The sequence below is a fragment of the Delphinapterus leucas genome, chromosome 17, assembly GCF_059928025.1.
Source record: "Delphinapterus leucas isolate spDelLeu-1000000601 "Yukka" chromosome 17, BTC_Dleu_Yukka2, whole genome shotgun sequence".
Classification (NCBI taxonomy): Eukaryota; Metazoa; Chordata; class Mammalia; order Artiodactyla; family Monodontidae; genus Delphinapterus; species Delphinapterus leucas.
This window is the reverse complement of record NC_143145.1, coordinates 43,039,534-43,064,844: the sequence shown is the minus strand read 5'-3', so window position 1 is coordinate 43,064,844 and position 25,311 is coordinate 43,039,534. Positions and strand designations below refer to the sequence as shown.

The 25,311-nt window shown below is 46.7% G+C and overlaps 1 long non-coding RNA gene across 1 annotated transcript in view; it reads right to left on the bottom strand.

Annotated features, from left to right (window-relative positions):
• LOC149746947 (uncharacterized) overlaps nucleotides 1–24,307 on the bottom strand; it is a 69,450-nt gene extending 45,143 nt beyond the window's left edge. The window contains exon 1 of the long non-coding RNA XR_016388376.1: nucleotides 24,008–24,307. This is a non-coding gene — a long non-coding RNA (uncharacterized LOC149746947). The remainder of the gene's footprint in view (nucleotides 1–24,007) is intronic.
• Nucleotides 24,308–25,311: the final 1,004 nt, after the last annotated feature.

The window sequence follows — 25,311 nt, the reverse complement described above, 5'->3', positions numbered from 1 at the left end:
ATCTTTAAAAAAAAAAGTGGACAGGCTGTGAGTTATGTTGTTAGTAATATAACACTTTCTACTTTGTTTTCTCTCTCTCTCTCTCTCTTTTAGAGGTTGATATTATATTCCCAGTCATTGGGCAGAATTATGATTACAATTATAATTAAACTAGTACTTTGAAGGGCCTTGAACAACTTTGCTCTGACAGCCCTCCCACCTCTGATGGCACGCTGCTTGGACAGGGGACTACCTATCTAGAAAGGCAATGAGACAGCCTATGAGATGTTACTGGTTTTGGAGGCAAGAGACTGGATTTGAATCTTGACACTGTGATTTACTGTTTTATATTCTTGTCTCTCTGAACCTAAGTTATCTAATTTGTGAAGTGGGGCTAATAGAGCATTCAGTTTATGGTAAAAGTAGGCTAGGATAGCACTTCCATGGCGTCAGCAAAGAGCAAGGTGTGGCTGGGATGTTGCCGAGGTCAATGACCCCCCGAATTCAGTGACTCAGTTAAGAAGGCAGGTCCCAGGGCTTCCCTGGTGGTGCAGTGGTTGAGAGTCCGCCTGCCGATGCAGGGGACGCAGGTTCGTGCCCCGGTCCGGGAGGATCCCACGTGCCACGGAGTGGCTGGGCCCGTGAGCCATGGCTGCTGAGCCTGCGTGTCCGGAGCCTGTGCTCCGCAACGGGAGAGGCCACAACAGTGAGAGGCCCGCGTACCGCAAAATAAATAAATAAATAAATAAAAAATAAATAAAAAAAAACAAATGTCAACAAAACAGCTTGTGTATAGAAACTATATTCATTATAGCCCCAAACTGAAAACAACCCAGATGACCATCAACAGGAGAATGGATAAACAAACTGTGGCATATCCATTCAAGGCAATACTACTCAACAATAGGAAGGAACAAACTACCAACACATGCAACAACATGGATGAATCTCAATTACATTATGTTGACTGAAAGAAGCCAGTCACAGAAGAGTACGTTCTTTGTGATTCTATTTTTGTGAAATTCTTGTATAAGCAAAACTAATCTACAGGGGCAGAAATCAGAATCGTGGTTGCTACTGTTGGTAGGTGTGGGCTAAAAAAGGGCAAGAGAAAGCTTTCTTGAGTGACGGGAACATTCTCTACCTTGACCGGACTGGTGGCTACACAGGCGTATTTATTTGTCAAAACTCAGAGAGGCACTCTATAATATATATTTTTAAAACAGAGAATTAGTTCAAAAAAGGAAATAGAACCACTGTGCTTTGTTCAGAACACACTTTGGTACATTTTAAAAACAACAATAAATCAAAGTACGTTCAGATATGGGTCACCAGGAGGAAGAAGGGTCAGGAAGTGATGATGCAATGAGAAAGGTGAGGAACAGGGGAGATGCAGGCTGGAGAGAAGACAAGTGGGGAGTGTTGTGTCCTTCTATTCATTCATTGGGAGGGCAGTTGTGTGGTTAAATGCGTGTAGTTATTCACTGAAACTCCAGAGGGCATAACCAGGACCGAGGGGTAAAAGTTAAAAAAAGGAAAAAAGTTAAAAAGAGGAAGATTCTTCTAGATACCAGACAATGGGGCTGCAGAGCAAAGCAAAACTTGGACAGTCATCAGGAAGCTGCCACAGAGCCTGGACAAGAGGTGGTGAAGGCCTGGACCACACATGCTATGGGGATGGAGAGGATATAAAGGGAGAGTGGGTTTGAGAAGTGTCAGGAAGTACAGCTGACGTGACACGTGTGTGTGTATGTGTGTGTGGTATACAGGGGAGAACAATAAATTAAGAATGACTCTCACATTTTGCCTAAGAAGACACTGTTGGTATTAGTTATGTGTCATAAGATCTTATGAATCATGAAATTGTTTTAAAATGTTAGACCTTAAAATTGTGCAACTGTGCCTGACTCAGCGATTGAAATGGATTTTTTAAAAAATGTGACTGAGTCACAGAGCTATTGGAAACAGGAACCAGAAGCCAAACTACCCACCTGTCTGACCTTTCAAAGTAACAAGGTAAGCTGGCCATTCAAGCCCCATCGCACCACCCTATTTTCAGTTTCCTGAACTTACTTCTCTGATATTTTGTAGTTTATATTGTCTGTCTCTGTCCACTAGAATATAAACTTCTTAAGAGCAAGGATGCTGTGGTTTTACTCACTGCTGCATGTCCAGCTCCTAGCACACTGCCTGTCACAGAGGTGCTCAGTCAATACCTGAGGCTTGAAGGGAGGTTTCAGGCAGAGCTTATCTGGTGATGGCTGCCCGGTGGGTGGGTACGAAGAACTGCAGAAACACATGCCAGAGTACGTCAGCCATTCACAGATGCTGTGGCGGGCGTTCCAGATGTTTGTTTCTTTAAGTCTAATGCTCTCCCGATACCTCTGCAGCACTTATACCTCGTGCCAGTGCAGATCCCATGAGCCCCACACCTTGCTCCAGCTGCCACTACTCACACAGCTTCCAGACAGGACTCCAAGCAAACTAATACTGCAAACACACTTGTCCTTTCCTGCCTGGGTTTCTCTGATGCCAGCGTGTGAGATCCTACAGGAACCTGCAGGACACTCATAAGTGTGCAGTTCAGAAATGCGAGCATGATGGAGCCACCCTTCATCAAACGGGCACAGGTATCAATGCACAAATATTTCCCCCTATTGTAATTGGGGCTGGTAGCTCCGAGATGACACATTGCAGGAGGCTCCTCAGAAAGTTCAGGCAAGATCAAGCAGTAGTCACCTGTTTCAGGGGCCAACTTGATAATGCATGCTTACGTTGGCTTTCCCTCTTCCCTGGTTCCTAGTTCCACTCCGCCCTTCTTCACTCCTCCCTGGGATCAGTTCCCAAATGATAACCGACCTGCACATGTGCATTTGCCTCAGGCTCTGCTTTCTGGGTGACCCAGGCTAAGACAACAATCTAATTTTCATATCCTCGAATCTGACAGTGTTTTCTTGGTTCAGGAAAACCACCTGTATATAGGTCAGACACCTCTGGCAACAAGAAGGACACATTAAAATCCTCCCATGTCCTTTAACTCCCTGGTCCCCTGAAGTTCCGGGGCAAAGTGAGGATGAGCACGTGGTCCTCATGTAAAGGCAGCATTCCAAGGCCTCACCAGTTATGGTCTAATGGGTAGTGGCAAACCCTCCCTGAGAAGAGCAACTAAGGGCAGAAGCCATCTTCAGATGTGAAAGGCGAGCGCGAGGCTAGGTTGGCAGCTGACTGGAAGCACACTGATGGGCTGAACAAGCAGTAGCAAGGAGATTTCTCAACTTCCAATGCAGTTGAAACCAAGGGTAATCATTAGTCAAATTCATTTCACCTGCCTTCGCTAATCAAGGTTTTTTTAAGACTTGCCGTGTTCTCCAAGTGGAGCGTAGCCTAAGCGATAAATGTTTGCCTGAACTGTTTTCCAGGAACTTGGAGTTAGCTGTGCCTAGTTCAGGCAGAGCTAGTTAAGACTGGTTAGGACCACCAACCCTCCAACTGGGCATACACAAGTGTCCACCGGGTGACCTTTTGATGTCAGAGGACTGAAAACTCCACCCTCAGATGGTGTTAAGCACCTCCATTTTTGAATGTGCAGAGGTCTGTAGCTTAGTTACACCCACGCAGAATGACGATTACTGTACCTTTTTCCAATTACCTTTCCCTATGCTCCCCCTGCTTCTGTATTCTTCATCCCATAAATACCCAAGCCCCTTGCCTTTGCGGAGGTAGATCTAAGACTTGTTCTCCTGTCTCCCGACTTGGCCACCTTGCAAATAAACCCTCTCTTTGCTGCGTTTTTGCTTGCGCTGTGTAGGTTAAAACAAAACTGGTTCGGTAACAGTGCTGCATACCCATACCAACTACTGAGATCATTGATGGGGGCAGAGAGGCTCTGGGCTGGGGACAAAGGACAAGGACAAATAGTAACAGCAAAGTTTCTTCCTCTCTGGTGGGATCTGTATCTCATCCCCTGGCCTTTTTTTAAAACAATTGAGCTAAAATTCACATAACACAAAATGAACTGTTTTAAAGTGTACAATTCAGTGGCATTTAGTACATTCACATGTTGTGCAACGATCGCTTCTACCTAGTTCCAAATAATTTTCGTCACCCTAAAAGGAAATTTTATACCCAGTACCCCGCCCCCTTCCCAGGCGCTGGCTATCATTAACCTGCTTCCTGTCTCTATGGACTTACCATATCCTGGATATTTCATTTAAGTGGAATCATACGATATGTGTGACATTTTGATTGTCTAGTCTTCATCTGATGGGCATTTGAGTTGTTTCCACTTTTTGGCTATTGTGATTAAGGCTGCTATGATCGTTTGTGTACAAGTGTGTGTTTGAGTCCCTGTGGTCAAGTCTTCCAGTGTGTAGCTAGGAGTGGAATCGCTGCCCATCCATTTTCATGAGGGCTTCTTTTACCAGTGCGCCAGTTTGAGTCCCAGAGACTCTATGTGCCAGTTGGTTTCCAGAGGAAATTGATAACCACTTTACACGAAACATCTGTGAAAGGCTTTAAGATGACCACATAACTACAGTCATCCCCAGTATTCGTGGAGGATTGGTTCCAGGGCCCCGCCATGCTCAAGTCCCTTATACAAAATGGTATCGTATAGTGAGCGCTCTGGATCTATGGGTTCGGCATCCGTGGATAGGGAGAGCTGACTGTACATCCACTTGGCCAAAGCTGAAGAAGCTGGCTTCTGGGGATATCTGAGGGAGCTGACCTAAGTGCTTCCCTTGTCTCCCTTTTCTTCACAGTAAGGATCTCAGCCTTACTGTGAACTTACTTGGATGGGTCGGTGAATTTGGCTGTGGGTGAGCACCGTGTGTGTGTCTTGTCTTTGAGCACAAAAGCTGGATTTAGGTACATCTATGAAATCATTTCAGAAAAGCAAGCAAGCAGTGTCCCTGTACCCTTATTTCCACATTCCCTTGTGGGAAGTCCTTCAGCTGGGTGACTGGTTATTTATACTGGTTATCATGTAAGCATTATCTGGAACAAACTTTGAAAAATAGAAAAACGGGGGGAAAAATAGAAAGGATTTGATACTACGAAGCTTAAGGTCAGTTCTCTGAATGAAAACAAACTACCTGTACTGTGACAATCTGGGTTGGAGTTGAAGGCTTTCTGTTTTCCACGTTGTGAATGCCCTGTAGACTTAATTCAGAAACATCTCACTGTGGCAGTTTTAAGACATTAAGTCACCATTGGCTTTGATTAGTAGCAATTCTAAGAAATGAAAACTGTTTTAAACAAGAAATGTCCTGGAGTTCTCTTCTGGCAAACTGTTCTGTTTTGGAAAGTTAAGCATGTGTCTGAGTATATATGTTAGTGGGGGAAGAATCTGTGGTCAAGATTGAGACAAGAAACGCTAATAGGGACAGACAACGTATTAAAATATTTGTGACCGGTCAGGTCTCGGTCCCTCACAGCTTGACCTTTTAACTCAATTCAAGAGCTGTTACTTCTGAGGTGTGTAGAGGTGTCCAAGTGCCTCTGCAAGAGTGAGGCTTCTCACTTTCTTGCCTTGGTGTCTCTGCTACTTTGAGCACTCTGAACACTCCCCTCTCAGATTTTCCACTGTGGAGGTCACTGACAATGGAGTGATCAAACAGAGGCAGGATCGCTGAGGTATTTAAGTTTCTGTTCATAAGTCTCTGTGGGAACCTTGCACAGGCCCTGCTTTAATTATTTTCTTTCAGAGCCCCAAGGTCGACAGGAGCAACCCTTTGGGAGCAGCCTGCTGTTTTGATTTTAACTCTCCTCTCCATCAGTCTGATAAAGTGTTTTAACTGGTAACGGTTTTCATAAGAAAGCTGAATTTGCATCTTGGAGTTTCATACGTATTTCAGTAATGTATGCAGAAGGAAAACTGCAAGGAGGTGTGGAGAATTTTAGCATTAAGAATTGAGAAAAAAACAATTAGCCAACATTCCTAGGAAAACTCCAAGTTCTAAGTTCTACGGTTCCAGCAAAGCTTCCTTTCCCACCTCATCTCCACAAAAATAGTGTTCCCATAGCAGCTAATAGCTATCGCTCCTTCACTTACTTGGCACTGTGCGGTATAATCCTCTCTCAAATCTTATGATGGGTGTTATAAACTCTGCTTTACGGATGAAAGAATTGACGCTTAGGAGCAAGCAGACCATGGTGGTCAGAAGCATGAAATCAAAAGTAAACAGAAATAAGTTCGAATCCTGTCTCCACCTCCATCAAGGTACTTGATCTCTCTTTGCTTAGTTTCTACATCTATAAAAAGGAGCCAATAAAACCTTAGTAACGAGGTCTTACGGTTGCTGAGAGGATTAAATGACTGTATAAATGCATTTAACTTAGCAGGAACATTCAAAAAGGGGTCCTTCAGCTCCCTCTGCCATGACAGGTTTTAAATCCCTGGCTTCTGTTCTTGGAATGGCCTCCCACCTGTAAGTGTCCGTTAAAGTGAGGCTATAAAATTGAGCTCATCCAACCACCCACCATTTCACTGGAAAATTTTCATAAAACTGTTTTCTCTTTGCTGAAATAGAGATAAGAATAGTTTCAATCTCATAGGGATGTCACGAGGAAAAAGTGAAGTAATAAGTACAGGGCCTGGCACCATGATATTTAATGTGTTTTATTAACTACTATTATTATTACTAAATTACATACTATTTAATATCTATTATTATTTTTACTATCATTTAACCTTTAAAATCTATACTAATTTCCTTGCCCTTCTACCCTTATCAAGGAGAGAAAAAAAATGATCTGTCCCTACTTTTCATAAGAAGAATTTATACAAATAATTATTCTTCAACCATATCTATTTATTTTCCATTTTCAGACTTGACATTGACCTAGCTGTGCCACGTACGTTGCAGTCCAGGTACTAGAGGGCAAAGCATCCTGGAATGGCATCAGGAGACCTATGTTCTAATCTCCAACAGCACTAATTTACTGTGTGACCTTGGGCAAGTCACTTGACCTTTCTGTGCTTTGGTTTCCTCCTCTGTTAAACAAGAGACTGGACTGAAGTCTCTTTTAGCACAAAGATTGCATGTTTACAACTCTTCATGTGTGTAGATATATATGAGTACTATCTCTGCATCATAATTATTTTTATTATTTAAACCTGCTTTGTAACTAGCTCATTTAAGCCTTTATTTCTATTTTCCTATGAGATAATGCACAGAGTTCTGCAGGAGGTAAACAGCAGAGACAGAACTAGGAAGTACAGACCTTGACCTTCAGCCTCTGGTTTAGCTCAGACCTAATATTCCACTATAGAACTCACCAGAGCTGTGGGAAACTAGAAGAGAGCGGTGTGAGGCATACTGTCACCTTTTTCAGTTCTCAAGGATGCTCTTATCATTCTTTTTATCCAAATGTCTCTGCTTTTCTTTGCTTTGGACATTTTTCAAATATATCTAAAAATTTCTCAAAAAATATTATCAATAGTTCTTAAAGATATATTTCTTACCTTACACACACGTTTATGAAGGTGAAAAAATTGTTAAATTCTGTTTGGCTCGTAGAGGTATAACATTTGATACCTTCAGTACCTTTAAAATGCTTAAATTTAGAAGCCACAAAATATTCTTCCCCTGTGACTGAAGGTCCAGATTTCCCTTTTAGTACTTCATGCTTAGATTTTTGGAAGCCTGATAACTCTCTCTCATCATTATGATATTAGCAAAGCCTTAAAAGGTTGACCAAAGGCTTTTTAGATTTGATGGAGTTTGGAGTAAAAGCAGAATTAATAGTTAAGAAAAGAAACTGATTCCTCACAATCCATCTTATCCCAAGACGAATTTTCAGCCTAAACTTCTGGCAGAGACATTTTGAATGATTTTGTAATATCTTACAGTTCCTGGAATGGGCAGGTGCTACACAGATGGGAAGACCTGTGGGCTCATGGAGATAACATGAACATCTCTGCTGTTGCCAGCCTTGGGTGAGGCTAGTCCTTCTGGAGCCACTGATCAGTCGCATGAACGTAACACTGCCCTCCTCCTAAGGGCTCGAGACAGACTTGTACTGAGCACATTTCCTTCCTTTTCTTAATTTTATGTAATAGTGATGTACCCCAAATACAGCACAATACCAACTGGCATTTTACCACATGATTTTTGGCTGTATATGTATAAACACATTTTATGTTAATAGTTACACAGTTTTAAATGTATATTATAAAACACTGAGCCCTTTGAGGTTGGCTCTCTTGTAATTCCCACTTTTTTTTTTTTTTTTTTTCTTTTTTTGCTGTACACGGGCCTCTCACTGTTGTGGACTCTCCCGTTGTGGAGCACAGGCTCCGGACGCGCAGGCTCAGCGGCCATGGCTCACGGGCCCAGCCGCTCCGCGGCATGTGGGATCTTCCCGGACCGGGACACGAACCCGTGTCCCCGGCATCGGCAGGCGGACCCTCAACCACTGCGCCACCAGGGAAGCCCTGTAATTCCCACTTTACAGATGAGAAGGCTCAGGCACAGAGCCGTTAGGTGACCAGAGCACGGTACTCAGCTGGACAGCACCAGAGCTGGGATTCAAACCCAAGCAGTCTGGCTCCAGAGCCTGACTCTTACCACTGTAGCTTACTTGAATAAATATATACGCAGGGAATTATTACAGTAAAATGGTGAGATACACAGCACTCTCAAGATTTACTTATTTCTAAACAATAATTATTTATTATTGTTCATACATCTGTGAATCTGCTGAGGGTTGGTTGACCTTGACTAGGCTCAGCTGGGTGGCTCTGCTCCATGAGAGACAGCAGCTGACCATCCACTTCTCCCCGTGGGAACCAACATTACCAGTTTCTTGGATATCTTTCCATATATATCTTGTGCACAAACAGGTTAAAAAAGAATCCCCCCTTTAAACACAGTTGTGGTATATTTTACACACTGTTCTGTATCTTGAAGATGCTTGGTTTTAAAGGAGAATTATGGAAAACAATACAGAGGTTCCTCAAAAAACTAAAAACAGAACTGCCTTATGATGCAACCATCCCAATTCTGGGTAAATATTCAAAGGAAGTGAAACCGGGATCTCGAAGAGACATCTGTTCTCTTATGTGCATTGCAGCATTGTTTACAATAGCCAAGATACAAAAACAACATAAACGTCCATCAAACAGTGAACAGGTAAACAAAGTATGGTGCATATATATACGATGGAATATTATTCAGCCTTAAAAAAAGAAGGGAAATTCTGGGAATTCCCTGGCTGTTCATTGGCTAGGACTCTGCACTTCCACAGCAGGGGACATGGGTTCGATCCCTGGCTGGGAAACTAAGATCCTATAAGCCGCGAGGCATGGCCAAAAAACTAAAATGAAGAAGGAAAATTCTATCATTTGTAACAGCATAGATGAACTGAGAGAACATTATGCTAATTAAAATAAGCCAGATGCAGAAATACAAATGCTGCATGATCTCACTTATATGTGGAATCTAAAAATGTCAAACTCATGGGAATAGAAGAGCAGGGCCTGGGGGAGGGAGAAATGGGGAGATGGTCAAGGGGAACCAAGTTTCAGTTATCAGATGAATAAATTCTGGAGATCTAATGTACAACGACGTGACTATGTTAAGCTACTGGTATTGTATACTTGAAATTTGCTAAGAAGGTAGATCTTGTGTTATCAACAAACAGGCACAAACACACACACACACAACCCTCCTCCACCACCAAAACAGAGACATGTGTTGTGGCCAGCAGAATTCTAATTCAGGTCTGAAATGGGGCCCTGGATGTGTATTTTTTTTAAGTTCCTTCCGATGATCCTGTTGCTTGAATTAATTTGAGAATCATTTCCTATTGACAACACAGCAAAAATGATCCAAAGCACGAAGTCAGAACAAAATGTTTCTACGTATTAAAATCTATCTCATAACGAATTAATAATTTAATTAATTAAAAGAAAGGAGAATGATAGGACCGTAACCAGAAGAGAATGAACTCTCTGACGATGGTTGTGCCCTTTTCTTTGATTTTTCTTTTTTTTTTTTGCGGTACACTGGCCTCTCACTGTTGTGGTCTCTCCCGTTGAGGAGCACAGGCTCCAGACACACAGGCTCAGTGGCCATGGCTCATGGGTCAAGCCGCTCTGCGGCACGTGGGATCTTCCCGGACCGGAGCACGAACCCGTGTCCCCTGCATCGGCAGGCGGACTCTCAACCACTGCGCCAACAGGGAAGCCCTCTTTGATTTTTCTAATCCTGGAGACTCTTCAGCATGTTTGGATGTCCAGAGGAGAAAGCCAGGGAAGTCAACTTGGAGAAGGAAGCAGGGGTGGTAGTGCAGAGATCAGAGAACTGGGGGTCAGGCAGACCCCTGCCATAGGCTAGTTTTGAGATCTAGAGAAAGTTACCTCACTTTCTGTGCCTGTTTTTGCATCCATTGAATGGGGTAATAACACCTATCTGAGTGGGCTAGTTTGAACGTTAGAGTTTAGATAAGAGAAGGAATAGAATGTGTTTAGTCTATGCCAAACCTATAATCAGCTGCAAATGAGTTGTGGACTTGAACAGACTCCTGTCTGTGCCCCTTTGCCCTACTCGAGCTTGTTATTGGGTAACAGGTAATTATTCATTCTGTGGTGCTGAGATTAAAAATCTTATGGGAATTAGTCACTTTTTACTCTTGTCTGTTTTTTCCGTATTGCTTCTGTTCTTCAAAAAGAGTAAAAGGTGGGGGCTTCCCTGGTGGCGCAGTGGTTGTGAGTCCGCCTGCCGGTGCAGGGGACACGGCTTTGTCCGGGAAGATCCCACATGCCGCGGAGCGGCTGGGCCCGTGAGCCGTGGCCGCTGAGCCTGCGCGTCCGGAGCCTGTGCTCCGCCACGGGAGAGGCCACAACGGTGAGAGGCCTGCGTACTGCCAAAAAAAGAAAAAAAGAGTAAAAGGTAAAAATACACATCTGAGGCTTTCACATAGTAGTCGCTGTGAAAAATTAATAAACAGAAACCTTAGTTTATAGAGTTGGCAGACCAGAAGAGAGAGCTGTCCTGTCCTGCGACCGCAGCAGAGCCCGACAGGAAGAAGCAAGCCTCCTCTCTCCTGGCAACGACTCAGCCAATGAAAAGCCATGGACACTTGGTTTACTCTAGCCCTCCCAATTTCCTTTTCCCCTCTATAAAAGTGCTCTCCTACCCTTGCATTGAAAGGACTTGCACGCGGCTCACCCTAGTTGCGAGCTCCATGTTGCTTTTCGTTTCTCTTTTTGTTATTTTTTCAATTCTCTGCTGATCCAGAACAAACCCGTTTTTTGGCTGGAGAAATAAGTGGTGGGTCAACATTGCAAATTCCAAATCCATGCTTTTGCCAACTATGGCATGAGCCTAGTGTTTTGCTCACGTTAAAATCATTTCTGTGACCGTTTTAGTTCATGAGCTTATTCTCAGAACGTACTGCCTTGGAGCATGGACTTTGCCTCTGACACCCTGTTCAGCAAAGTAGGTCAAAAGTAATTTAAGGTGGCAAATAAGGCATGGCTCAAATATTGGGGGAATGAGGGTTTTCAGAATGTCTTGGCTGATCAGATCAAAGTGTTCTGTATTCTTTGTCCGTCTCTGCCCTGCCCCTGGGCTAGGAAATGTGCTGGTCACACAGCCTGTGGGGAGTGGAGGAATGAACTTTGCCACCATCTCTTATTTCCCAGGGCAGACATGCAGATATCTGAAAATGCCCAACATGATGGGTGTGCTCCCAGGTGCCAGCAGTGCAACCTGAAGTGCAACCATGTCCTCTAAGGCCCAAGGAATGGGAGCTTCAAAAGCCAACTGACAACAAGCAAAGATGTCTAATGGTGACCAAGCATTTGCAGCCCACCTGGCTTCACCCTCTGGGAGGATGGAGTGTGCATTGAGGCCCTTTTAGCAGAACAACCGAGCCTGTCATATCCAGGAAAATGTTCCTTTGTGTCATTTCCTCTGTGTCTCATTTTAGAGAAGAGAATTGGATTCAACCTTTGTGACCCTCATGTTTTATCCTTACAAAGTCTGTTCTAGAGGTATTGCTCATTGCCAATTTAAGAGTTTAGGAGACAGCACTAAGACTTTTTTTGGGGGGAATACATCTTAGCAAGAAGTGATGTGACAGTAACACAGCAACAGGTCCAATTGATTAAATTACCCACGGAAATCTCCCACTGACATCAGGAAGGTATTTGTACCACACTCAGAGTGGAGTGTGAGTCACTCTGAGTCATGGACATATAACCTCATAGAATTCCTCCGTTTGGGATCACATTACCTTATTAACAAGAAAGGTGTTTTTCTGAGTGTGTTTCTCTCTCGATGGCTCCCAATCATCCCAGATGAAAAAATGTAGTCATAGTGTAGATTATATAAAGTGGCAAGTTATTTGAAAATGCATGTGCCCTTTGCTTTCAAATAGTGCTCTTTTTGGAGGGGTGGGGGCTGTTTGCTCTGTCAGAACAAAGAGCATTCCAGACGGAGGAAATCTCTAGAGCAAATGATCTAAAGTGAGGATGAATTTGGCAAGTATGAGAAATCATAACAGGGTCAATATGGCCACAGTGGAATGGACGAGGGAGAGGATGGACTAGGCATGGTTGCCAAGGTAGGTGAGGGCACGATCCTGCCAGGGTAGGAAGAATGGTTACAGGGGGTAAGAAAAAAAACAGGGAGATGATGATAGAAGTCCAAAATAAGATACAAGGGATTGGATTAGGGTGGTAGGAGTGGAGATGGAAAGAGGGGAGTGGACTGAGGTAGGATTTGAGATGCAGTTGACAGAATGGGCTATGGATTAGACTATGGTGGTGGGGAAGGGGGCCATGGGGAGGGGAAGAGGGTTGCAAAGAAAAAATAATCAAAGATATCTCTTAAGGGCAAGCCTGGGATGCAGGCCTTTTCCTGGGAGGGGTGAGGCAGTACGAATTAAGGGTCTTGTTTTGGCCATAATAAGTATGGAATGACCACTATGCATCTAAGTGGTGATGTCCTAGAGGAAGTTGGATACCTAAGTGTGGAATTCCTGGAAGAGGTCAAGGCTGGTGATACTGATTTAGGTGTCATTGGCTTCCAACTTAAAGCTTGGAGACTAGACGGAATCACCTTGGGGGAGAGAAAGAATGGCCCAGCACTGAGGGGTGGAGGGGTGGAGGAGAAGCTGTTGAAGGCAGCTGAGAAGGAGGGGCCGAGGAAGAAGAGGAAGGTGGGAGGCGTGTTGTGGATGCCAGGTGGGGAGGGAGGAGTAGCTTGTTGAGCTTGGTAGATGGGTCAGGGAAGATGGTCACAAACAAGTGTCCACTGCATTATACCACACGCAGATCATCAGTGACCTAGACAAAGGCAAAGGCAGCATATGGGGTGTTTGGTAACAGAAAACCAGCTGAAGAAGGTTGAGTAGACACAGTGGAACAAGAAGGTGAAACGGATGAAAGACAGCTCTTTCCAGAAATATTGCATTATCTTGTTATAATTATGATACAAAGGTGTGTTGGTCTCACCCCATTTAAGGATCAGAAAATGGAGACCTAAGATCACCTGTCGGTAAGGATTAGAGTTGGTTTTTGACTCACAGTTTTGCGACAGGAGGGAAGGGGGCAGGGCACAACCTTTAAAAGAATGACATAGCCATTAAGGACATGACGTAAACTGGTTAGAACGGATTAGGCCCAAGATGGCGAAAGATTAAACTTCCAGTGCACCTTGAGCCTCATTATGCACTCATTGTAATACATTAGCATATGCTAAATGACAGGTGCCAGGACAGTTCTGAGGTGACCATAAAAGGACAAAGAGTGGGTGGTGACCAAATTACTGGAAATCCCTACCCCTTCCCCAATGTAGCTAAAATAATCCTCCCACTCATTAGCCCATGAAATTACCCATCCCATAAAAACTAACAACCCCATACCCTGGAGCCTCTTGCTTTCTGAGATGGCCCCCACTCTGTTAATGGAGTGTGTATCTCCCTGAATAAATTTGCTTTTGTGAGGGGGAAGAGCTAAATCAGACTCCACCTTGGATCTGTTTCTTTGACTTTAACCTTTGCTTTTCCAGTTGCTTTTGTTATTATAATCATACACATAATGGCCTGCCTCAGGGAACCCTGCCCCTCTGCCTGAATGTTACTAAAGTGCCTTTGTTCAGCTCACAGACATTCTGACCCTGCCCCCCTGTGAATGGCTGCAGAAAAGAAGAAATCAACACATCCCCTCCTATTTTGCAAGATAAATGGCCTTTTTTCCTTTACTTCCTCACCTCCTCCCCCTCTGTTCTGTAAAAGAAACTGGCATCCAGACCCTGATGAGATGGTTTCTGGGGGACCCTAGTCCGCCATCTTCTCGGTCTGCCCGCTTTCCGAATAAAGTCATCATTCCTTGCCTCACCACTTCATCTCCCGATTTATTGGCCTGTCATGCGGTGAGCAGAGCGAGCTTGGACTCGGTAACACTTTCACCCTACTTCAGCTCGCTCTTGAATTCCTTCCTACGAGAAGCCAAGGACCCTCACTTGACGGCCCATCCCAGGGACTCTCCTGAAACCTGGAACGTGACCATCCTCTCGTGCCCCATTTTTTTCCTGCAACAGTTTGAGTTCTTAAGCACAATTCTTTTGCCTCTCACTCCACTTCACTCTCGAATCCCACAGCTCCTGGGGTAAGGATTAACCATATAGGGACATCGCTAGAGGAAGACAGAAACCAAGTTAAGGGCAATTTCTCTTTTAAATGGCAGTGACCAGAGGCCGTGGTGGAGGGAGTCCCTTCCCCCGCCCCTGGCACCCCTCCCCAGGGATGACATAATCGTGCCCGTACAGGTATAGCCTGCAACTCTAAATCCAGTCTATTTCTTATCTCCTTATCTTAAACAAACTGCCCCAGAGTCTAAAAGGGAACAGTGGCTACATTCCAGAGAATCAGATTTTGCCTTGTGGAATATAGGCACAGGCCTCAAAACAGCCTAGCAGGGAGAATGATTGAAACCTGAAGGGTCTGGCTTTATATATAGGCTTGAAATGCCACACTTTCTATCTAAGCTATCCCAAAAGAAAGGAGAGAGAGACTGTCAGAGCGAGGCCCTCAAAGAGGACAAAGAATGTCTGTGATCAGCACTTTTCTCATCATTCTAGAAAGATTCGCAGCCGCTTCTTTCTCTGCATAAACTGTTTCCTAATGTGAGGCTTAGTTTTCTTTCATAAAAGGTGAGCTCGAAAACCATGCCAGAGGTGTCTCATCTCCTTGGAATGAGTTTTCTTAAATTTAAAATGAGGAACAAAGACTCAATATCGCGGTTCAGAGATGTTTTTCCCCATGCACAGGCTCCTTTATTGAAACCAAAAGTTACATGGATCCAACAAACTTATGTTGGTGTGAAGAGCATGTGCAACTCCCACCTAAATCAAGTGAGCCTTGGAATATAGTTTTACAAGTTTAAGTGTAGAATCCAGCGCCATTCCTCCTGGAATGAAGAGCCGTTTACAGTGCGAGTGGCTTCACGTAGAAGGCACGCAGCCTCAGGTCGGGCAGGGAAGGCAAACACTTCTGAGCATGATCATGGTGGTACCCCACTGGCAAGGCCCACAGCCAAGCTTAGAGGACAAAGGCTGTTCCACAAGGTTCCACAAGGTGTGAGGTCTGCTAAGGGATCAATAGCCTCCTTTGATCCAAAGCTGCATGCTTTCCCACAGAAACTAGTAACTAGTCCTCTGCTTGGCAAAGTTACCCTCCCCCCCTCCCCTCCCCTCCCCTCCCCTCCCCTCCCCTCCCCTCCCCTCCCCTCCTCTCCCCTCCTCTCCCCTCCCCTCCCCTCCCCTCCTCTCCCCTCCTCTCCCCTCCCCTCCTCTCCCCTCCCTCCCCCTCCCCTCCCCTCCCCTCTCCTCCCCTCCCCCTCCCCTCCCCCCTCCCCTCCCCCCTCCCCTCCCCCCTCCCCTCCCTCCCCTCCCTCCTCTCCCCTCCCTCCCCTCCCCCCCTCCCCTCCCCTCCCCCAGATGGCTCTTTTCAGATCAGGAGGCTGATCTGAAAGGGTCCCAGTTCACCGGAATGGGCTCAGTGCCCTCTCAAGCCTCCACCTGCAAAAAAGCCCAGAGAAAAACCTCAAAGGGCCCAAAGCAGCCTCAGGGCAAGTTACCAGAATCCACAGCCAGAACCTCGGTCTCCTCATTTACTTCTGCAAATAAAGTGGGGCAGCGAGCGCCAGAGTAAGAACTTGAGGATGTGAACGGGGGTTCCTCTTCTGGGGAGAAAGTGAGGGAGGGAAGGAGGTGACACCCCAAGAGGCCCTCTCTTTGCAGAGGGACGGAGTTGGAAAGACCTTCTCGGGAAAAGTAGAGGACAACACATGAGCTAGAGAGAGGGCAACCTTTGCCCTGCCTCTGTCCGCCCTGAGACCTGCCCAGCCCTCAGTGAAGCACCCGTCCACAGTGGTTTTGCCGGCTTGGCCTGGAGGAGGCCTGTGAGGCAGGCTGCCCTGGAGAAGGACAGGCTCTGAGGGAGCTGGTGCCCACCCCACCACGTGGAAGCAGACGTACACCCTCCACTCATCTGTAGCAGCAAAGACAGAGGTGCCTTCTTGGAGATAAAGAGGAGGGGCCTTGCCACCTTGGAGTGGCTTGGGAGGAACACTGGCTGAACTGTGGGTGGGGAAGCCTTGAGCCTCCCTCGTGTGGCCAAGCAGACTCAGGAATGCCCACGGCAGTGAGCTGGAGGGGGACAGCCCAGTGCTGGAGGCTGGGCTCTGCAGCCAGGCTGTCCAGTGTGAGTCTCAGCTCAGCCACTTATGACTGTGACCTTGGACAACTTCTCTGGCCTCGCTGGGCTCCTTTGCTCACTGTTAAGAGGGGGATAGAACTACTTCACAGAGTTGGTGAGGACTGAATGAGTTCACACATGGGAAGTGCTTAGGAGGGTGGCTGGCGGGAGTGAGCAGGTGCCCTGCGTTGTCTTTTATTGTCTTGATGCTGCACAGCATGTGCAGGACTAACTAGATCTTATGCCTATGGGTGAGGGTTAGTGTCCCCCCCTCAGGCCACTACTGGGCTCTACCACGGTTCTCACCTCCCCTCCCATCTCTGGGCCCCTCAGAGAACCATTGGGAATCCCCAGAGCTCAGCAAAACATAGTTTGGATAGAACTACACTGGGTGATCTTTGGGGTCCTTTCTGGTTTAAGGGCCCATGTGTGATTAAGAACTCCATAAAGCGGCTTAGTCTAAATCACCTTCTTTGAAGGGGAAGTGTGTTCTTTGGGTCCCTCATCAAAAAAAAGTCACATTCAGCACCAGGCTTAAGCCAAATGGTGTTTTCCAAGCCTCCCTGAGTCCCCATTTAGTCCCCTTCTGACTTGTCCTGAGGCACCTGGACCCCCCCATGCCCCAGCTGTCCTGAGCACCGGGCAGGCCTCCCCAGACCATCCTCCCTACTTCCATTTCTTCCGTTCCTCTCTCACAGCCTGCAGCCACATTGGGTGGGGCTGGTTCAAACACACCAACAGGCTCCTTCACCTCTCACCCAGTGTCCCTCAAACGTCGCCTTCCCAATGAGGCGATACGTTCAGCCTCCGCTCCCACCCCCAAAAGAAGATAATAGCAAAGTCAAGGCCATTTTTTCGTTCAAAGTGGAAGCTTCCCTGACCTTGAAAGAGTGTAGTGATCCTCTTTGCTTGTGACCATTAAAATGCCATTGAACCCCTCCAGCATTAACATAAGCGGATTTAGAGCCTCTAATTCAAAACCCACTTCATGGGAGAAAAGACAGAAAAAAGAAACTGCTCCTGACGTGGTTAGGGTTTAACTCTGAAGCGCACGTGCCCCTCCCAGAGCCATGGCATCTGTTCAGTGATAAGGGTCCTGCGTTCTGGCAGCTCTCCACGCTGCAGGCTGCATGTGTGACTCACCTGGGGAGACTTCAAAACCACTAATGCCTGGGAATAGGCCTGAGGTGAGCAGAAGCCGGGGCGCTAGGGTTTTAAAAACTCCCCAGGTGGGCTTCCCTGGTGGCGCAGTGGTTGAGAATCTGCCTGCCAGTGCAGGGGACACGAGTTCGAGCCCCAGTCTGGGAGGATCCCACATGCCGCAGAGCAACTGGGCCCGCGAGCCACAACTACTGAGCCTGCGCGTCTGGAGCCCGTGCTCCACAGCAAGAGAGGCCACGACAGTGAGAGGCCCACGTGCCGCGATGAAGAGTGGCCCCCGCTTGCCGCAACTAGAGAAAGCCCTTGCACAGAAACGAAGACCCAACCCAGCCAAAAATTAATTAATTAATTAATTAAAAAAATATATAACTCCCCAGGTGATCGATGTGCAGCCAAGATTGAGGAAACACAGCCCTAGAGTGATTGAAAGTGCTGACGTGACTTTCACAACCAACTGCTCTTCTGAGGTGGGTCCAGGCATTCAGGTTTTTAACCCGCCCCCCGCCCCCCGCCCCCCGCCGTGCTCCTAAAGTGCAGCCAAGGCTGAGAGAATCACTGCTCTGACCAGTGGTTCTTAAAGTGGGGTCCCTAGGTGAGCAGCATCAGCACCGCTTGGGAACTTGTTAAAAATGCAAATCCTCAGGGGCCCCACCCCAGGTGGGCTGGATCAGACTTCGATCTGTGGTGTTAATAACACAGGTTTAGCAGGGGAGACATACCATACATATTTACAAATTGCAATGCTTCCTCATCTATGATTTTCTATAAATAAAAAATAATAGGGGGGCTCCATCGAGATTCCGCCTTCTTCCTTTTCTAGAGCAGGAACCACTGCTTCTTTTTTTTTTTTTGCGGTATGCGGGCCTCTCACTGCTGTGGCTTCTCCCGTTGCGGAGCACAGGCTCCAGACGCGCAGGCTCAGCGGCCATGGCTCACGGGCCCAGCCGCTCCGCATCATGTGGGATCTTCCCGGACCGGGACACGAACCCGTGTCCTCTGCACCGGCAGGCGGACTCTCAACCACTGCGCCACCAGGGAAGCCCCACTACTTTTTTAAGTTCATAGAAATGTAGACTGCCTCTGGGAAAAGCCATGATAAATCATTTGTTGCAGGTGAAGGAATGTTTGTCAGAGCACGGATTTGCGGCCCACCCATACACAATTAATTGACCAGGAGGAGAAAAAAGAGGGGAAAATGCGTAAATGCAGAGGTCTGTGAATTTTGAGTGGGTTTCATGCTTGTACCATTTTCCAATTCTGGAACTTTTCATCTGCCAAGCCTGTCTAAACATTGGAGCACATCTGGCATTTTTAAGTTTTTAGCGTCAAACTAATTTTCTTGGAGTCCAAGCCAGACTCTTCTGGTAACTAAGTAACAATTCCAAACTGTGAGTAACAAGAGATTCAAGTCAATGTGTAAAATCCTGCTTTTGGTCTGTCTTTGGCATTATTACCTTTACAGACTCCAGAGTAAAAGCTGGAGGGGGAAAATGAGGGAAGAAGAAGATACAGAGCGTACCCATGGGAAAAAATTCAGGCAACCCGGTACACTAAAGGGCAAGCTGACCTGGAGCCCACCTCTGTGAGGTGAGGGCAGGGGGTGAAGGCACCTGAAGCTCTGCACACAGCCCCCTGCCCCCTCCTCCCTTTATGTGATACATACATTAAAGGAACAAATCCCAAGCGGCTTTCAGGCTATAACAGACTAAACTGTGTTAAGACGCGTTCCAAATCTCATGTTTCACAATATCACAATTAAAGCAAAAAATGATGTTGACAACCCGTTAGGGATATGAACATCTCCTTGAAGGACACTGTTCAGACATTCTACAAAACAAAGCCTCTTAAAGGAATTCTGGCACAAGGAGTTTGTGTTCTGCAGATGGAATGCGCTTGGAGAACAATCCTTGAGTCCCTTGGATGTGTGGGGCTCCCTGATCATCAGTGAAGAGACTGAGCTAATAGGAGGAGGCGGAGCCCAGGTGTCCTCAGAGGCTCAGCTGTCTTCGCAGAGAGGCTCCTGAATCCCCTGATGGCGGGGAGTCCTCTGAGGAATTCCTTAAAGTGTAGGTTCCTCAGCTCTCATTCAGGAGGCCTAGGGTAGGACCTGAGCATCCAGGTCTAAACAAATTTGCACCTGATGCTAATGTGAAGAGTTTTTGTTTTTTTTTTTTTTGTCTGCACCAGGCAGGATCTTAGGTCCCCGGCCACGGATTGAACCCGTGCCCCCTGCATTGGAAGGGCAGAATCTTAACCCCTGGACCGTCAGGGAAGTCCTGATGCTAATAGTTTGAAGACCTCCCTTTGAGAAGCATTCTACAGAATTGGCTCCAGAGGATTACCTGATTTACTAGCATTTTGTTGTTGGTTTCCAGCCAGGCCAGCAGGGTATCAAATTGGAGAACCAATATGTACCATCACCAACTTCATCACCAGCTGGTCCTAGCCTTTATTTCTCTCTGTGGAAGGGCCTTTACTCCAGCTTCCTGGAGCGCCGAGGAGGGTGCCCTCATCTACCCAAGACGTCTGCATGTCTGTGCTCCCACTCTGCTCCCTGCAGAGACCTAGCCCAGGGCCAAAGGTGCTGCTGACCCCGGCACGAAGCATGCCAGCCCTAAAGCGGCAAGGCCCAGTGGAAGGAGGGCACTGCAGGAGCTGGAAATCCTTTCATCCACCTTTGTGACACTGACCCAGGGTGGGAACACTGGGTCCTTGGACCCTTTAATCAACAGAAACTGATAAGAGGCCAGGAGAGAAATTCAGGCAAGGCTTTACTGGGACTCATGCTTCAGCACAAGGGAGAGAGAACAAGTAACAGGTGCTCATGCTTGATCCCCAGGTGGTTGGGGAGGAATGAGCTGCTTCCTTAAATGGGGTGGGAGGGGGTCCACTGGAGGGCTGGCTTAGATGGTCTGCTCACCCCTTTGGTGGTGCTGTGTGCGGGGATCACGGGTAATACCCTGCTTTTAATCCCAGCACCTCAGAAGTGGCAGTTGGACTTTGGCCTTTTTTGTATCTTATTGTTCATAATTTGCCCAAGCTGCACATGCGTGCCGTTATTTTTAGTCCCTTATAGTTTCTTTGTATTCCGTTACTCGAGGAGACGGTTGTCCAGGTGCAAGCACTGCAGCAAAGGGTCCCAGGTCCCAGGTCCCAGCCTGGCTCACTGGGAGCCCCGAGGGGGAGCAGAGGCAGGAAGAACCCCAGGCCTGCCTCTTGTGCCAGTCGCCCGAAGGGATGGGGGCGGAGCCATCCTACGGAGACTTTGCTTTGGCAGAGAGGTTACGTGAAGGGGAGGCCAGACCTTGGTCTGGAATGTTCCTGTTGATGCAAAGAGGATTTGCTCTGCCTTTATGAAGTGAAAGGACGCAGGGCTAGTGAGGCCAGCGACACTGAGCATGTGCTCTTGCTGGACACTGTCCCTCGTTACTGCATTTCACTCTGACAGTCAGCGGGTGATGGAGCCTCATTGCTCCACTTCCTTGCCAACAGCTGGTATTGTTAGTCTTTCTCGTTTTTGTCAATCTGGTGGGTATAAAATGCAGGTTGTATTTAGTATTTCTCTGATTGCTAATTAGGTTGAATTCTTTTTAAAGTTTGTGTAATGTTTCCCTCTCTGAAATAATGTCCTGCTTTTACTAGTAGCTTATCCTGGCTTTGATGATCTCTGACGTTTGGTTTTCTCTGAGCCAGTCCAGGAGAAAAGAGAGGGGGGAGGAGTGAAAATGTTTCTAGACTTCAAGGAGAGAGAAAATTGGAAATAGACCTCTGTACTGAGGGAATAGGCTCCAGGTGCATGATGATGGTCAGGGCCGGAAGGAGGCCTCTGCCATGAGAGTGGCCTGGGTAGATTTGACCCAGGACTTTAGGGAAAGTGATGCCTGGTGCCCAGCCAGGTTCCTTGTTTAATGATGTAATTGACTGAAACCGCCCACCCTGGCCAGGCAGGATAATGACTGCTTGCCGTGAGTTATCTCACAACAGGAAGTCCCAATAAGGAACACGGAACTGACAAGCTACAGCCAACTGGAAGAATTCGGGAGGGGCAAAAGTAGGGAGGAGACACCAGCCCGTAATATGTCTGGCCAACCTTCCAGAAATCCTCACACTTGAATCCATCTTGGCTGAGAGACGTGGGCACCACCAGGAAGGACCCGAGTCAGACCAAATATGGGCACAAGCAAGATGATTGGCCAGAGACAAGCCAGAAAGCTAACCCCATTACCTTAAAACCTGAGACTGTGAGCCGTGTGGCAGAGCAGTTCCCCTGGGTTCCCCTACCCTGCTGCTCTCTGCCCTGGTGCCCCTTCCCAATAAAGTCTTTTGCTTTGTCAGTATGTGTGTCTCCTCGGACAATTCATTTCCGAGTGTTAGACAGGAGCCCTCTCTCAGGCCCTGGAAGGGGTTCCCCATGCAGTAACAATTCCATCATTACAAAAGCCTTCAGCGGGCATCAAGAACATATGCTGGGAAGAAGGTAGTGTGGCATGGAGAGGTAGTGGATTGGTCAGAAGCAGTGTGAGAAAAAACCAGAGCAGAATTTTGGTACAAGTGACGAGAGCGCCCTGGCAGGCTGTGTTAGCAGCACTACCCCTTGGAGCTATTAGCACTATTTGGGAGTGTATCCTACTGTCAAGACAGAGCTGGGGCCTGATACTAAAGGAAAGGGCAACCCAGGTGGCCTAGAATACAGGGGACATGCAGTTACATCAGGGAAAGGTGAGGGCCAGAAACACTTAATTCTTTGAATCACCCTCCCCCATGCCTTACTGGATCAAGCCTGCCTTTTTCTCTTCCTGTAGGAGCAGATCCTTTCTCAGGCGGACCTCTGTCCCTCAGGCAGCCCAGCTCATAATTTCTAGGCAGGCCTGGACATGTCTGAGTCCCAGCAATGAATCATCTTAGAAAGATGTAGGATGCCCACTATAGGTTTTATTTTGGTTTAATTATATGCCCCCACTTTTTAAAATTGAGGCAGAATTCACATAATATAAAATTAAACTTTTTGAAGTATACGGTTCAGTAGCATTTAGTACATTCACAATGTTGTGCAACATTTCCTGGTGGCGCAGTGGTTGAGAGTCCGCCTGCCGATGCAGGGGGACGCGGGTTCGTGTCCCGGTCCGGGAAGATCCCACATGCCGTGGAGCGGCTGGGCCCTTGAGCCATGGCCGCTGAGCCTGCGCGTCCAGAGCCTGTGCTCCGCAACGGGAGAGGCCACAACAGTGAGAGGCCCGTGTACCACAAAAAATAAAAAAATAGAACTTTGACCCACAACCTACAGTAACCTGCCCAGGAAACCAACCTCTTTATCTGCAATAAGCAACCCAGGAAGCCAGCCTGGTATAAGTCAGACTTGAGGAAGCCAGATTGCTATCTCCAGTGACAATCCAGGAAGTTAAACAATAACTTCTGTAACAATCTGCCAGGACTTGATTTATAACTGACAGCTTCCAACTTAGGACCAACCAGAGAAAGCCAAATACATCCCCTAACCAGTCACCTAGGATGCCCCATTTCTAGTTAGCCCTCTGGAGCTTCCCCATGCCAACAGCCTCCAATCAGGGAATACCTGAAGCCTCCCCCTTTTTTCCACCTGTAAAGCTATCCCACTCCTCTGTCTGCCTTTGAGTCTCTGTCAAATGTTAGTGGGAGATTAGCTCAAGATGGCTGAATAGAAGGACACGAGCTTGCCCCCTTCTTATGAAAACACCAAAATCACAACTAACTGCTGAACAACCATTGACAATAAAATGCTGGAACCTACCAAAACAGTATACCCTATATGCAAAGATAAAGAGGAAGCCACAGCGAGACGGTAGGAGGGGCACAATTGTGATAAACTCAAATCCCATACCCACTGGGTGGGCGACCCACAAACTGGAAAACAATTATATCACAGAAGTATCCCCCAGGAGTGAAACTTCTGACCCCACATCAGGCTTCCCAGCCTGGGGGTCCAGCAATGGGAGGAAGAGTCCCCAGAGAATCTAACTTTGAAGGTCAGTGGGGTTTGATCACAGGACTGGGGGAAACAGAGACTCCACTCTTGGGGGAAACAGAGACTCCACTCTTGGAGAGCACACACAAAATCTCATGTGCACCAGGACCCAGGGGAAAAAAGCAGTGACCCAATAAGTGACTGGGCTAGACCTACCTGCTGGTATTGGAGGGTCTACTGTGGAGGCAGGGGGTGGCTGGGGCTCACTGTGGGGACAAGGACACTGGCAGCAGCAGTTCTGGGAAGTACCCATTGGCGTGAGCGCTCCCAGAGGCTGCCATTAGCCCCACCAAACAGTCTGTAAGCTCCAGTGCTGGGTCACCTCAGGTTAAACCACCGACAAGGTGGGAACACAGCCCCACCCATCAGCAGACAAGCAGGTTTTCCTGAGCATGGCCCTTCCCACCAGAGGGACAAGACCTTCCTCCACCCACCACCAGTCCCTCCCATCAGGAAGCTTGCACAAGTCTCTTAGATAGCCTCATTCACAAGAGGGCAGACAGCAGAAGCAAGAATTACAATCTTGCAGCCTGCAGAACGGAAACCACAATCACAGAAATTTAGAAGAAATTAAACGGCAGTGGTAGATGTCCCAGATGAAGGAACAAGATAAAACCCTAGAAAAACAACTAAGTGAAGTGGAGATAGGCAACCTTCTGGAAAAAAAATTCAGAATCATGATAGTGAAGATGAATCAGGATCTCGGAACAAGAATGGAGGTAAGGATCGAGAAGATGCAAGAAATGTTTAACAAAGACCTAGAAGAACTAAAGAACAAACAAACAGAGATGAACAATACAATAACTGAAATGAAAAACACACTAGAAGGAATCAATGGGAGAATAACTGAGGCAGAAGAATGGATAAGTGACCTGGAAGACAGAATGGTGGAATTCACTGCTGCAGAACAGAATAAAGAAAAAAGAATGAAAAGAAATGAAGACAGCCTAAGAGGCCTCTGGGACAACATTAAATGTACCATTATTCGCATTACAGGGGTCCCCAGTAGGAGAAGAGTGAGAGAAAGGACCTGAGAAAATATTTGAAGAGATTATAGTTGAAAACTTCTTTAACATGGGAAAGGAAATAGCCACCCAAGTCCAGGAAGTGCAGAGAGTCCCAGGCAGGATAAACCCAAGGAGGAACATGCCAAGACATATAGTAATCAAATTAACAAAAATTAAAGACAAAGAAATAATATTAAAAGCAACAAGGGAAAAATGACAAATAACACACAAGGGAACTCCCATAAGGTTAACTTCATAATAATCAACTATTTGTTTCATGGATCATGCATCTGGTGTTGTATCTAACAAATCATCACCATAGTCCACGTCATCGATAGACTTAGAACTATATGCTTTATGTATTTTTACATACAATTTTCATACGTCCACACCTGAGCAGCATATGAGTAGCAGTTTATTCTTTCATTGGTGGTGGAGAATCTGCCTGAAGCA